Consider the following 16,167-nt stretch of genomic DNA (forward strand, 5'->3'; position numbering starts at 1 on the left):
ATGAAACAATTCAATTGAGAAAACTAAAAGCATAATTTCTTGATAACCCTCAAGAATGTTAAATTATGTACGAGGAAAATAGGAATTTGAATGTAAAATAAGTTATATTAGGATGGATAAGGGAGTAAAGAATTATGATCAGCTTCTTGAAATCTGACAAAAACAAAATGTTTTCTTTAATAAATGATTCATTAGCCGATAAATTAAACCTGAGACTAATATACTGTACAACACTGTAGTCTCAGATCATACTACTCAAAGGTCTATTAAACATCATACAAAAAGTCGTGTCATAGTAACTTTCCTCATAATCGGATAATTCAGTGAACAATGAAAAAAAAAAGATTAGAATAACTGGAGTACAAAATTAATGCTTTATTTTCTTTAAATTTGGGTAGAAATATTATACTTTCTCAAACATATACATTTTTTTCAAACGTAATTAGAAACCGGTTTTATATGAAATAAAGTATTATCTGAAACTAATTTCCTTTAAAATACTCCTAAATATATGTATACTATAAAAAATAAATCTCATTAAAGATGGGGTTAAATGTGATCTAACAAGACTTTAATTGCAAATAAACATAACAGAATAAATTACCTTAAGTTAGAAGTAGAAAATATTTTAGATTCGCGTTATTCGTTATTAAATTCCAACTGTAAAACATTCAATAAATTCTGATAAACTTGAAATATATTGTATGGTAAATTTACTTTAATGTGAATTAATTTTCTGATCTAAGTAATTCAGTAATTTCTGACAAACTTGTAGTAGAATTTGCCTTAAATTTCAAGTATATTTCTAAACTTAAGTAGAAAGGAATTTATTGAAAAAATAAATTTTAGTAAACGCATGCGTTCATGCAGTGGTATCCAATTTATTTTATTTATTTATTTTATTTATTTAATTAGTTTGTATTATCTCATTAATTTAAATTAATAATTCGTCTATTGGTTGATTTGTTTGCATGTTTTCTTTTGGATAATTATCAGATTATAACTGTTTGATTATTCATTTGTTTATTTATGTTTCTCTATTTAGTTTTTTTTGCCTATATATATATTTCAAATTTCATCTATATTATTTCAAATAATTCTGGGATCTAGTTGTTACATTTTGGGGTGAATCATTAAGTACTGTACACTTTTTAAAGTATTTTCTCTCATGTGTTGACTTTAACGTACATTATGATAATGAATATGTGTATCATTGCATACGATTGTATAATATTAGGTAAACTCATGTATACCTAAACTAATCATAGAAACTTGAACATTTAGCACGTTAGCCGTTTAATTTAAACTGTGTAACATGTTTAACAATATAGTTTTGTGTAAAAAAATACAATAAAAAAACTGACCAGGCGTATAGGTTTAGGAACTTCGTATTAAAAATACTGTAAACATATGTATACAAAAAAAAAATGGTTTTATTCTGAGCAAAGAGTTCTAAGTACTGTAACTGTATAGTTTATATCGAGGGACAAAGACATTAAGATATTTCATAAATCGATTTTAAAGCGGGCCTGGTCAAAAGTAATTTAAATGTTGAGCAGGCCAGTCAAAAGTTGAATTAAGAACAGGTCTAGATCAATTTAAGTGGTCAAGGTTGAAATTAACTTAGTTTCATGGATTTACTTCGAATTTGATGTCAGAAAATATTTTTTCGGCAGTCATAAATGTGTTTCAATCTGCTTATTAAAATAACTTGATTTTGGTTATAGTACTGGTCGATACAGTCCAGAAACCTGTCGCAGGTTAACGTTAAAAACAGTCACAATCACTTATAAAGTTAAATTAGTCTACCTATTTGGACGACCCCTTCTGTGTATAAAAAATTAGGTAAATTAATGAACTCAAAGGACAACTTTTTGTTTACTTGTTTTATAAATAAACAAATACGTAAAAATTCGAAGCATCCCTTTTCTAGAACTGAAAGAACACAACGGTACAAAATATTTTTTTTAATACATTATTTATTGTTTTTCTTTAGAAGATAGACAATTAACATGATTAAGATAGAATAATTTGGGAATTCATAGAATACATACTATACTCCTATTCTATTACATATATTATGCATTTGTTGCTGTTGATAATAACTCTTCCATTGAGTTATTTTGTTATGCAAAACAGGGAGCATAGAATTCTAGGATAATTTTTAAAACAATTGTTTTAAGAGCAAAACAATATGAAACATATTGGAGGTACACAACTATAACAAATATATCCCTGAACCTCCCATTCCAACTAAATAAATAAGCGACCTAATAATTCAATGAAAAAACCCTTTATAATTGTATTGGGAGATAAATCATTTCCAATATATCGATATATCTATGTTTATCCAAAGTCGAAATAAAACACTATATAGCCTTGTTACCAGCATTTTCAAAATTTAGTTATCAAAACACGGCTATATCATTTATCACTCGAATCAGAAATGTGTGCACTTGATCATAAATGTGGTCGCCAAAAGAACAAATATGGTGCAGTTTTTCAACAAACAAAATCAAAAATCAGCAGCCATTTTCACCAAAAGTTCTTTGAATATTTTATTCCAATTTAAAACCCCTGTTGCAGTAGAATAGTTACAACTTGCTAATATAATTTTCATGATCTAATTTTTTACCCAAGAAATTGAAATCATCACAAAGTGATTCTTCCAATTAAATATATGCTATTCTACAACACGAGGTTTCATTAAAAAAGATGCACTTTTATACAGTTAGTACAATGGCCTTCAAAACTCTACAAAATTATAGAAAATATGAAGAAAAAACAATGTACTTGCTAAATCAATGCTAAATCAATGTAACTATGATCTATTGTATTACATTAAAAGTAGAAACATGCCAAACTGGCCATATAAACTCTTAAAAACATGGCTAGTCATTTTGTTTAATTTGTTCTGTGCGTCCTTCATGTTTTAGGCTCTTTCTTATTAGAGGCAAGATTAGCACAAATATATACACATTTGAAAGAAACCACGTTTTTATCCCTCCCGCCCACCCTATTAAGGATTCTTATTTGCATATTACATATGTATATATAGTTGACATTTTATTGTCTTTGATATTTCCTCGTTTGCAACTTTAGTGAAAGGTTGTTTGCCTGGTTTTTTTTTGTTGTTGTCAGAAATTTATTTTAACCTTTTATAGGTGATTATGGTGTTTAGTTTTAATATGACTTATTGTTTAACATAACATTGTTTCTTTATGCGTGTTTGCATATTTACATTTTTCTATGCGTATTTACATTTGATTTATATTATTAAACATCACCTTTGAATGCCAGCACCGGATTCAAGTTTTATTATAGCCACTATAAGAGTACAGTACAAATTATATATGATATGTAAAATATATAAAACAACTGTAACATCGGGTCCTTCAAGGACTACTGTCATTAATCCTGTTCAGAATGAAATAAACTGTCATGTTGCTTGCCCCTCTATAATATCCTACAACTTAAGTAAAGAAATATAGATTCCACCACTGCAACAAGTGTGTTGGGGTATTTCTACTCTCGAGACAGTTAGATTTTAATATTTAAAGCGCGAGACTTACCGAACTGTTGAGATTGAGGAAATATCGTAATACACGAGTTATAGTGGTGGAATCTTTAATGATTTTTATCCTTCAGATTTGCAGAAAGTTCTGTTCTTTATATATGACGTAATCAGGTGTGTTCGCCTTTTTCATGTTGTCACAGAGAAAAATCAGAAGAAACGGGGGTAATTTGACGTGATAATTAAATTTCGACCAATCATTTGTCGAGAACATATATTTCACTAGTGACGAGAAATGTGAAAATAGCACAAAAATTTGAGAAAATACCATATCTGATTGACAATACACATTCTATGATCACATGATTGTAGTTTGTCGACAATAGTGTGAAACAGCAAGATGGTAAATTACAACTACACAATAACGATGCTATTTCATCTAGAAAAAAGTAAAAGTATTCCTCTGTTAAAATTTGTGCCAGTATATCATAAATAGTTTTTTCATCGGCTTAAACATTAAAGCTCTATAAAAATTATAAATCTAAACATCAGTCAATTTCAATTTACCCATGCGTATACGTAAACAAATTTAACAAAAAATGTAGTTGGCCATTTATTATCAAGGTAGTATCTAGGTAGTATTTTCCCAGCAAACACACGACGTACTCCCGACGTCGGTTAATGGTCGTCTGAACGTCGTGTCTTGAGTTTACGTCGTACCAACGTTGTGGGAACGTAAAAACCCAACGTTGGATGCAGACGTACAGACGACGTTATAAAATTACGTCGAATTTACGTAAATTTAGTACCCTGTCAGGACGTAACATTTTATTACGTCGTGACAACGTGCTTATAACTGTCATAATCCGACGTAACATTTTGTTACGTCGTATCAACATTATAATAACGTAGTGAACAAACCCTGTGAATACCAGTGACACATTTAAATCTGGTTTTATGGGACGAATTTTGTGGGTTTGAGTCTTCCTGGATATATCATTCACCTTCACTAGAATATATTCACGATTTTTTCGATTTTCAAAATATCCCCCTTTTTTCCAGCACAGACATAATTTGCACCAAAATGTCCAAGAAAATATTACAAATCCAATTTTAATGTTCTAATATATATATTTTATATGAATATGTATTGTTTAATATATCATTAAGGTTTTGTCATCATTTATTATTTTAATTTCATAATCGATTTTTTTACGATTGGTTATAATAGTGGAACGTTCAGCAGTACTCGGGTTTTACCGCTGCATATTATGAAAAGTCTGAGTATGCGCACTTTCACCGCTTGATTTTTAAAAACAGTGATAAAACTTGCAGTGAAATTAAGCACGATCCAGATTCCAGAACAAAGAAAAAGGTAATATAATAACTGCACATTACGCCAAAAAGGTTCTCCATGATAAAAACAAGTATGATTGAAGAAAATAAAACAGCTGTTTCCGTGTTGGGCGCCTCTTTCAAGTCTGTTGTCCGTGACCGTGTTGAAATATGATACTTCTTCTTTTACTGTCAATATATTGCACTGATATAAGATATTTTAGCCAAAATTTGTGTTATTTGAATCCATTTTTTCAAATTGCTCGATAAACTTGTGTTGTTTTTTAAGATATATGCAATTAACTGTAGAAAGTAAAATAAAAGGGGGGATGGGTGCACAGCCACAGGCACTTATTTTCTATAAATGAAAAGAGCTACTATCCCTACATATTAAGGCTGCAAGTGTTTTTTGCACTGTTATTTTTTGATAATGTTGGAAGCATTAAAGTCTGATCAATATCACAAATGCGAAGCTAGCTAATCTGGGCACATTACAAACTCGGCCCATTACAAACTCGGCACATTACAAACTTGGCATATTACAAACTCAGTCTATTAATGATAATACTACATGTATCACTGGGGGTCATCCTGAACATGCATGAAATATTTGCCACTGGACGTTAAGCAACCAACAATCAATCAATGTGTCACTGGGTCTGACATGGGAATAGACAATTGTGCCAATAAAGACTGTCGTAGATAAGCGTCACAGAAAAAAATTAAAATAACCTAACAAGACGTCATAATTATTTGGGACTAGGTCGCCATAGGAAGGCGTCACAGAAAAAAATTAAAATAGCCTTCCAAGACGTCATAATTATCTTGACTAGGATCCAGTCGGGAAAAGTTGGGTAAAATTTTCCTGTTTTCAGGGTAAAACCCAGTTTACTGGTGTTAAAAAAAAACAGTATATAGGGACGTCTTTTTTGCTGTTCAATTTATGGTATGAAATCTACATGTTTATCAATGACGAGCTATAATCAACTCTCACTAAATATGTGATCAGAAACAATGTCGTAATCAATCATAAAACTTATAAATTTTGGAATGCATGTTAATTTGTCACTTACCTAGATCTCCCAAATATTTGTTGGACTGACACGCATGTAAACAGACGGAAGAATATAGAAGATAATTGAATATATTTTTTTTTTCAGTGTCTAATATAAAAATCCACAGATCCAATGTGTCTGAGGTTGAGGAATGCATTGCAGTAACACTTAAGCATGCACCAGCTAGCTCAAAAAGATGGACCAAGTTATAAAAAGGTAACATCAGTTGATCAGCTCTTTTTATGCCCTCCTTCACTGTGTGATATAGTTTTACTCTTGTACTGTGCGTACATACATTGAACACAAATTGGTTTCTGTTCTCTAACTTTAGTTTGCCTGAACGACATGTTATGAAATTTATACACAATGCTTATTATCATAAAACGCAGAGTTTGAATTTGGAGAGCATCTGTTTTACTGTTCTTTAGTTATGTCCTTTAATAACATCATTTGTGGCTCATGTATTTGAAATACCAAAATGCAAAGGGAGTGTTGTTCTTATTTATTGTCAATTCTGTCGGTGCTGGGGTTAAAAAAAAAAGGGCCGTCCCTGGGGGGCTGACATAGTATTTTCTGGAACAGCCATAATTTCATTAACACATGTTCAATTTAACAACAAATTTTTTTTTTAAATAAGAACAAAGGTTAACCAAAAATTGGCAAAGATACAAACATCTCAGTATCAACACAACATTATTATGAATCTGCAAGATTTATTATACGACCAACAATAGAAAAAATATTGATTATGTTTACACACAGGATATTTTTTAAGAACTGCTGTAATTCATAAGTTGGGATCAACTTTTTTTTTGTATTTTATAATTTATGATTATTTTTTTTTTCAGAGACCTGAAACCAACACAAGACCAGCTGATCAGAGGGCAGAAAACCAAAATTTGGAATGACATGTATACAACCAACTCAAGAATAAAATTTGGAATACAAATGAAAAAAATTCAGAAACATATTATTATTTTTTTATTGGTTCATGTAGCTAAGAAAAAAGAAGTCTTAACTTTTGGATAGGTCTATCTCTAGTTGGTCAATGGAAAAAAAGCATTAGTTAGTTTGATTGAATTTCAGGTATTTTCTTCATTTGGGATATTTTTAGAAGTGTGTATAAGTTGTGTAGAATATATATTTGTAAATTAGACAGTCAGCTTTTGGGCCTTTTTCCAAACTTTTTTCCTAGCTTGTCATTGTGTAGTGAATCCAGCTGAACGAATCTACAGTAAATATTAAGGTATATGTGGTAATTTGTTGTATTTCTGAATAATTCATTAAAAAATGTTTTCCTTCGTCAAAGTGAAATCTACATTCTAGAATTTCCACCATCATAGTGAAATCTATATTCTATAAAACTGAAACCCTAAACATTCAGAAGTTGCAGCATGTACCAAGATGTCATGTTGAAGGCTGTACAGTTACCTATAATTGCTAACATCATCAATATTTGATTTTAGGATAGAGGGTTGTCTCATTGGCCATCATACAAAATCTCCTTTTTCGAATAGTATAATGTGTTTAATTTTTTAAAGAAAAGTTGCTTTTGTTAAATGGAAATGTGTAAATCTTGTACTTCAGTATTGCAAAAGTTAAAACTAAGACTTTAACCTTAAACAACTGTGTGAAACATGAATTGGACAAAACTACAGGTTTAATGTAAAACATAATGCAAAGTTTTTGGGAAAACGAGATATTTATACATTTGACATTGAAACCTGGCAAAAAGGTAAAAAAAAACCTTTTGTGACTATATTATACACAGCTGGCAGTTTGGAAATATAATACATATCGACATTGTGTCCATCTTTCCTACATAGACAAATTTACAACATAAAACAGGTCAACAGAATAAAATACAGACCCTATTTACTTCTTCAATGGAATTTTATTGCTCCTATCAATCAAATGAGGACAAGGGACATTTACAGTTGTGTTGCGACGTTGTTACAACGTCATATGATGGTAATAAATTACGTCACAAATTACGTTGTGCCAACGTTGTGTGGATGGTTGTCAGCACGTGCCTTGGAGTCCACAAAATTAAGTTGAACCAACGTAATTTTACTACGTTGTCACAACGATAGTATTACGTTGTCACAACGTAATGTCAACGTTGGATTGTTTACTGGGTTTTGTGTTTTGTTCTTTTTTGTTTAACTTCAACTATCTATTTGCGGTGCTCAATCGCAACTTTTTGATGAAACATGTTTTAGCGGGTACATTATATTGGAATCTGTGAATTGCTGAAAATTAGACGTTATAATTTGTCGTCTTTGCAGAGCAGAAAACAACGTCAAAAACTGTCATGACAAAATCATGTTGCGTTAGCTAATGCGAGTAAACAATAGACTATTTGATTGTTACTATGACATTTATTGAATGTGACCTACCGAATTAGACTATTTACCGACTTTGTAATAACATGAGCAACACGACGGGTGCCACATGTGGAGCAGGATCTGCTTACCCTTCCGGAACACCCGAGATCAACCCCAGTTTTGGTGGGGTTCGTGTTGCTTAGTCTTTAGTTTTCTATGTTGTGTCATCTGTACTGTTATTTGTCTGTTTGTCTTTTTATTTGTGGCCATGGCGATGTCAGTTTGTTTTCGATCTATGAGTTTGACTGTCCCTCTGGTATCTTTCGTCCCTCTTTTACTACTAATAAGACGCAAAATGAGAAATTATTTTTTTTTTGTTCTTATCATTAATTTAAGTGGAATACAAACAAATATATTTCGTTATTATCAGTCAGTTTGCTTCAATTTCGTCCTAATTATCTAAAAAAAACCAAACAATTTTACAATTTAACTCATTTAAATCCGTATTCAAGCAACCTTCAGTTTGAGCTATATTGGTGAAGGTTGAGAATTTGTTTAGCATGTGGTTCATTCCATCAAAGGAAACTATTGAAATGTGAAGCAAAGGATACAACAGGAATATCAATTCCGTTTAATGATACATATAACATGAATCCAAACAGACTTAGACAAATCGTCTTTATAAGAAAGCATGCACTGGACTTGTAAATATGTTAATATCGGGTTACATGTCATTAACCGTCGGATGTTTTACGGAGGTCATCTCAATTGATAGTAAGACGACGTCTAGTTTGAAATATGCAAGAAATGTCGATTCATTATTTCGAGTCAATGCATGACATTTGCTTTTAGGGTATCTTTTGTAATTTGAATATATGTTATAGTATGTTTTAAATCAAATATTAGAATTTGGATCAAATCTTTGAACATGAATGAAACAGCTAATGTCCCTTTAACATGACATATGACTGCTAAAGTATAATTATTAATCTTAGTTTGATGTCAAATCATGTGGAAATTGGTAATGGTACGTTTACCTTTTTAATAAAATATAAAAAACAAGGTTTTAACAACAAATTAATATATTTCTAATTGAATAAAGCCTTCGTTAGATGCATTTTGCCGGAAAAGATATTTCGTAGTAAAGTCTTGGCTCATATGTAAACATTAATGACAAGATAAAAAATCCTTTGTCAAATTTCTCAAGATTCCCTTTTGTTCAGAACGGATTCACATATTTACAGTTTTTTATTCTCATTCAGATCATATTTGATACGATAATTTTTCCATACACAATGTAAACGCTAATAATTGTTTAGTATTCACTTTATTTTAAAAAACACATAAAATGTTCATTAGCTAGTAACTTAATGTCATTTCAAGGAAAATATGTCCGGCTTTCAGTATTCACATTTTCAAAGAAAAATTACCATATATATTACGCGTTAATAAGATGCAAATTCATAATCGTTTTCTTTTCTGTCTTGTACAAGCTTTAGTCATTTGTAAAAATCTAATTATATGGTACTAACCTTTTTGAAATAGTACACATATCAATAATCTCGCAATTCCTGTGGACATGTTGCCAGATTAATTTTTTCCTGGTTGGACAAATGTTAGGCCGGAATGTATTCGTGTACTTAGGGAAGCTTTTAACTACAACAGAAGGTTAAATATTCAGCATACGTATCATTTTCATAAAGTCGATGTCATTGCTGCCGAACTAGATATTAACCCTTTATTTCGTAATTCCAGCATTAAAGTTTATTTTTTTGTGATTTGTCAGCTCTTTATTAATACAATATTACAAAATTATATAGGAGTTATACCACCATTGATTTTTTTAAATTGGCACTTTGTTTAAAATAAATAAATTATACTTGGCATGAGTAAAATTTTATCCAGTCAAGTACTACAGACAAAATGTCATATAACATATCATTGCATATAAGATAATATCCATCACTGCAAGTTAACTTATCCAATTTCAACCTGTTTACAAGCTTTAGTAACCATGTAATCTGAAATTTTCAAAATGTTTTATAGAATAACCAAATTAAAAAAAATGGTGCTTTGAAACCCCCAAACTATATGTTTATGACTCAGAGCTTTTTTTCTGCTATAAAATACAGGGTTACCTTCCTACATCTGCCAAATCCATGGGAATATTTTTGTCGACTCTTTTTCGTTTGAAACCAGATATGACGTACTATAATTTAGTGGTATTACAACTATAAAAAATTAAGTTTTAAACTCGATATATGTTAAATAGTGTATAAAGATTCCTTGTTTGCATTAGATATATATGAAACTGAATGAATACGAGCTATATATTACTTGAATCGTTACAATGCATATTATAATTTTTGCAACATAGACTTGTATTTCATCTAGCTATTAGCAATTTATAAGACTTATGATATTTATGTTTTTCTTTTTCTTGTCAGATTACTCTTCATATAGTTTAGTGATGTGCAGTACGAATCCTATACCATACAGAAAAAGGGAGGAAATCAACATGACAAACGGGGTCATACAAACAGGCAAACGACTGTCTGCAAAACATTGTTAAAAAACTGAATATTGCTCAAGATGAATCAAACTCAAAAATCCAATTTGATTCCGGTGTTCCAAATGTTTAATCGGTTTCTGGTCCACTTGTAATACCACTTATACTACAAAATTGTCCTTAAGTCACTATCGGTACTAACGAATCATGAGATAGACAATCGGAAATATATCTTGTTTTATCATAGAACATTATCAATACTATTTACTTGATCTCACACACGAAATTAATTCGAAAATGTAATCATAATGAAAGTTTCAAGCAAAAAAAGTATTTTATCTTGTTTTCCAGAAAGTTTAATTATGTTTTCTGGTCGTCATGTTTCTATACTAATCTTTTCTCCGCTCAATTTATATGGAATGCTGAAAAATATAATAAACGTCTATACTGTAGCTTTATATGAAATTTACCTGGCTACAACTGTTAACTTGGAAATGACACTGGCACGTCATTAAATTATTGTAACCTTCCGTATGCTGAATTTTATGCATTTAGAATAAACACACAACACTGTCGTTATTGAAATTGAATCATTCAATTAAGAATTTTTTTTCTTCCCCTTCAAGATAGAATGACAAAATCTATGTGTTTGTCAAAATATTTATTCATCGATTGCAATTTACACCTAGAACAAAATTGTAGTACGCGTGGAACACGGACATTTTTCAAAAGATTATAATCTTTCTTACATAATCGTGATGTTAAATTTGTATAATTAAAATATATCATATTTACTGTTGTACTTTTACATTATTTAATTGAACGGTAACATATTTTAAAGCCTAAATAATTTCGCCCAAAACTTATTATTTCCCGACAACTTATATTCCCAAAAGCGGTTAACATAAAACAAAAAATTATCCATAAATTCAATCATTCGAAAATACTTGAAGTGTGTCACTATGTTAATCACCTATCCATTTTGAGTACTGACGTATTGCTGTACAATATCAAAACTTTTAGCTCGGTTGTGCTGGAAAGTTGTTACCCAATGCAGTCAACACATGGGGTATTGAACTTGTCGTCTGCGGCAGATTTCCATATGCCTTAAAACTGGTGAAACCAAACATCCTAGTCTTGCCTTGTTGTATTCATTTTAAAGCAATTTTATGAATTTATATCACACTTAATTCATGCAAGTTCGTCTTAGGGAAAGTGTCAGTGTAATGCACAACGGCTTACGTAATTTTAAACTGTGCATAACAGCTCAGTAAATAAGATTTGAAATTAATTTTAAGATATTTTTGACAACCTTTACTAAATTGTCCACAGGTGGTAAGACTGTAAGCTTAATGGCTTACATTTATATGTATAAATGTATTAAATAGACATACCTAAATAACCTTAGGTCTGTAACAGGGTTAAAGTCTTGAGTGACCCCTCAATATGAAGTACGAACAAACGTTATTTTCAAAATATTGAATTGTTTTATACAGTCTTAAATGTGTAGTGACAATACCGTTTTAACTCGGAGATATAAACTCCATACGCCATTACCAGTCTTTAGGTAAATTTTAAGACGTATCCACTGCGTTAAGTTATATCTTAGACAATTTACTTGACAAAAGTACGAAAGATACCAGAGGGACAGTCAAACTCATAGATCGAAAACAAACTGACAACGCCATGGCCAAAAATAAAAAGACAAACAGACAAATAATAGTACAGATGACACAACATAGAAAACTAAAGACTAAGCAACACGAACCCCACCAAAAACTGGGAGTAATCTCAGGTGCTCCGGAAGGGTAAGCAGATCCTGCTCCACATGTGGCACCCGCCGTGTTGCTTATGTTATTACAAATTCGGTAAATAGTCTAATTCGGTAAGTCACATTCGTGAAAAGGGAAGGGTATTGTAGTTACGACATAAGGAACATATCCGATATCATTCGTAATGGCGTCCGTAACATTTACGAAGGGATGATTTCAACTTCACCATTTGGAACTCTTGGTTTAATAGCTTCCTTGTGAGCAGCAATCCTCTATCAAGGAAATCATGATAGGAAACACAAGCCCGGGAATATCGTATCAATTGGGAGATATATACTCCGTATGCAGGCGCTGCTGGAATGTTGCTACATAGAAATGGAAAGTTCACAATTGGGAAGCTGAAATCATCTCTTTTGTCGTAAAGTTTTGGTTTCAACCGACCCTCATTGTCAATTTCTAGATGTAAGTAAAGATATGAGGCTGACTTAACTATATCTGTAGTATCCTTTATCTCTAGTTCGGTGGGATAGATTCGTTCAACATAGTCACCAAATTTTGTATTATTTAGTGAGAGAACATCATCTATATAGCGGAACGTAGAGTTAAAGGATATTGCTAACTTCTTATCTTTCTTCCTAAGAAGTTCCTGTATGAATTCAGCCTCATAATAGTAAAGAAACAAGTCGGCAAAAAGAGGGGCACAATTGGTTCCCATTGGAATTCACAGGCTACTCACCAGTACTGAATTGACAGCAAGCGAATTGTCTTAGCAGCACTGATTGTACCGCAATCTGAAAATCAATTAAAACAATTTTAAACATGACTTAATAATTTTGTTGTTTAAACTTTTAAGATGCTGTTAAGACCAAAACGACCGATTTAAACGAAATTATTTACTTAGTGAAATAAATCTGTGTATACAGCCCTTGGATGGTGTAAACTTCCCAAAAAAACGTGTATGGTGTAATGGTGTATGGCATATGGTGCAATGGTAGTAGGTGTATGGTGCTATGGTGTATGGTGTAATGGTGTAATGGTGTATGAGGAATGGTGTGATTGTGTAACGTGCGATCGGGAATGGTGTGAATGAATGGTGTACGACATTTCATTGGTTGAAACCGAAGTTCATTTTATTTTCATTTTTCGGATTGTGAACATAAACAATAATAATAATCCTATTGTTCTTTTTTCCCAGTATAGCAAATTACTTTACTCGTTAGACTCTATGTTATATATATTATACACATATCAAAAAATCTTTTTTTTTTCATATTCTTATTTACATTAAACAATGGCTATAAAATTACGCACTTGTGATCACATGCAGTTATCATAAAAGAGAGGATTTTATTTAAACTAGAAGGCGTATAGAAAGGTTATCCACGCATCGGAACAATATTTTCATATCATGGGTTATCAACATCATTTTTAAAGTTGCTTCGTTCCCCATTTTTGACAGTCTCTTTAAATTATTTCATCGTAGTTCACATTTGTTTGCCTTGGATTTATCCTGTTTTCCAAAAAAATGTTCAAAGGAAAATTGTACAGTGTTATTGCACATAAGGTGTTGTATAATTATGGACAATCTCGTCAATTTCCTTAGATTTGTCTTTACGGATTATAAATGATATCATGAACGTCGGAAAAAATATACTCATGTCATCATGGTCATGTGAACAGGAATGAAATATTTGCCACTTGATATTTAGCCACCAACAAAATCAACCAACCGACATAATATACTAACAGTATACTTTTCCTAGAAGAGAACTTTTCATACTTTTCATTATAAAGTACAAATGAAATCTGTCATGTCAGTCACAGTGTTGGATGATGTGGTGGAATAGTTTTATTATACAAACCATCCTGAACTACTGAGTTTAAATCATCACACCTCAGCAAGCACGACTAAATTATGCGCAGACCAACCCATCACACAATAGCCCAAAAGGAATCTGTGATGTACCCATCCATATTCAGAAGTCATGGAAGTGGGATATACAAATACTGCATGATACTGACTTTAGTGACAGTTTTATATTACGAATACAGAGATGAAATGCTGGCACTCTAAATTAAAGCGAAGATTTTGTAGTCATTGTTTTCCAATATTTCTGTCATATGTTTTACATAAGCCATCCTAACATCAAAATATTATTGCATTGTAATGCGGCAATATATATTTAGGGGGGGGGGGGGGGGGTAGGACCTTTATCGGGACTCCGGGATCGGGTGTTTTTAAGCTCGGGATTTCGGGATTGATCCTTTCGGGATCCGGGAATTCTTTTTTCGAATTTCGGGATGTCGGGATTTAATTTTTTTTAAATTCGGGACCTCGGGATTTCATGTTTTTAAGCCCGGGATTTCGGGATCAGGACCCCTCCAACCCTCCCCCTATTTACATAATAAAGTGCAAATATGGTTAGTTTTGTTTGATGCTGTTGAATAATTTTGTTATACGAGTCAGCCTGAGGTATTAAAATTATTGAAATTTTGTTGCGAGACAATATTTTGAAAAAAAGAGAACATGCTGGCTATCTAGATTGATGGGGACAAATTTAAGTTTTCATTGTATTGCAATGTTGCTGTCATTTGTATTATACAATCCATCCTGACATCAAAATATTGCTGATTTACTATGCGGCTATATATATGGTCAGTTTTGGTTGATGCTTTAACATAGTTTTGTTATACGAGTCAGCCTGAGGTATCAAAACTACTGAAATTTTCTTGCGAGACAATATTTTGAATAAAAAGAGGACATGCTGGCCATCTAGATTGATGGAGACAAATTTTTGTTATCATTGTATTGCAATGTTCCTGTCATTTGCATTATACAATCCATTCTGACATCAAAATATTTCTGATTTAGTATGCGGCTATATAGATTTACATAATAAAGTGCAAATATGGTCAGTTTTGGTTGATGCTTTAAAATAATTTTGTTATACGAGTCAGCCTGAGGTATCAAAACTACTAAAATTTTCTTGCGAGACAATATTTTGAATAAAAAGAGGACATGCTGGCTATCTGGATTGATGGGGACAAATTTTTCTTGTCATTGTATTGCAATGTTGCTGTCATTTGTATTATACAATCCATCCTGACATCAAAATATTGTTGATTTACTATGCGGCTATATAAATTTACATAATAAAGTGCAAATATGGTCAGTTTTGGTTGATTCGTTTAAATAATTTTGTTATACTAGTCAGCCTTAGGTATCAAAATTACTGAAATTTTGTTGCGAGACAATATTTTGAATGAAAAGAGGACATGCTGGCAATCTAAATTGATGGGGATAATTTTTGTTGTGATTGTGTTCCAATGTTGCTGTCATTTGTATTATACAATCCATTCTGACAATAAAATATAGCTGATTTACTATGTGGCTATATAGATATATACAAAATATTAAAAGTGCAAATATGGTCAGTTTTGGTTGATGCTTTAAAATAATTTTGTTATACAAGACAACCTGAGGTATCAAAATTACTGAAATTTTCTTGCGAAACAATATTTTGAATAAAAAGAGGACATGCTGGCTATTTAGATTGATGGAGACAAATTTTTGTTGTCATTGTATTGCAATGTTGCTGTCATTTGTATTATACAAACCATCCTGACATCAAAATATTGCTGATTTTCAATGCGG

The sequence above is a fragment of the Mytilus californianus genome, unplaced genomic scaffold, assembly GCF_021869535.1.
Source record: "Mytilus californianus isolate M0D057914Y unplaced genomic scaffold, xbMytCali1.0.p SCAF_64, whole genome shotgun sequence".
Lineage (NCBI taxonomy): Eukaryota > Metazoa > Mollusca > Bivalvia > Mytilida > Mytilidae > Mytilus > Mytilus californianus.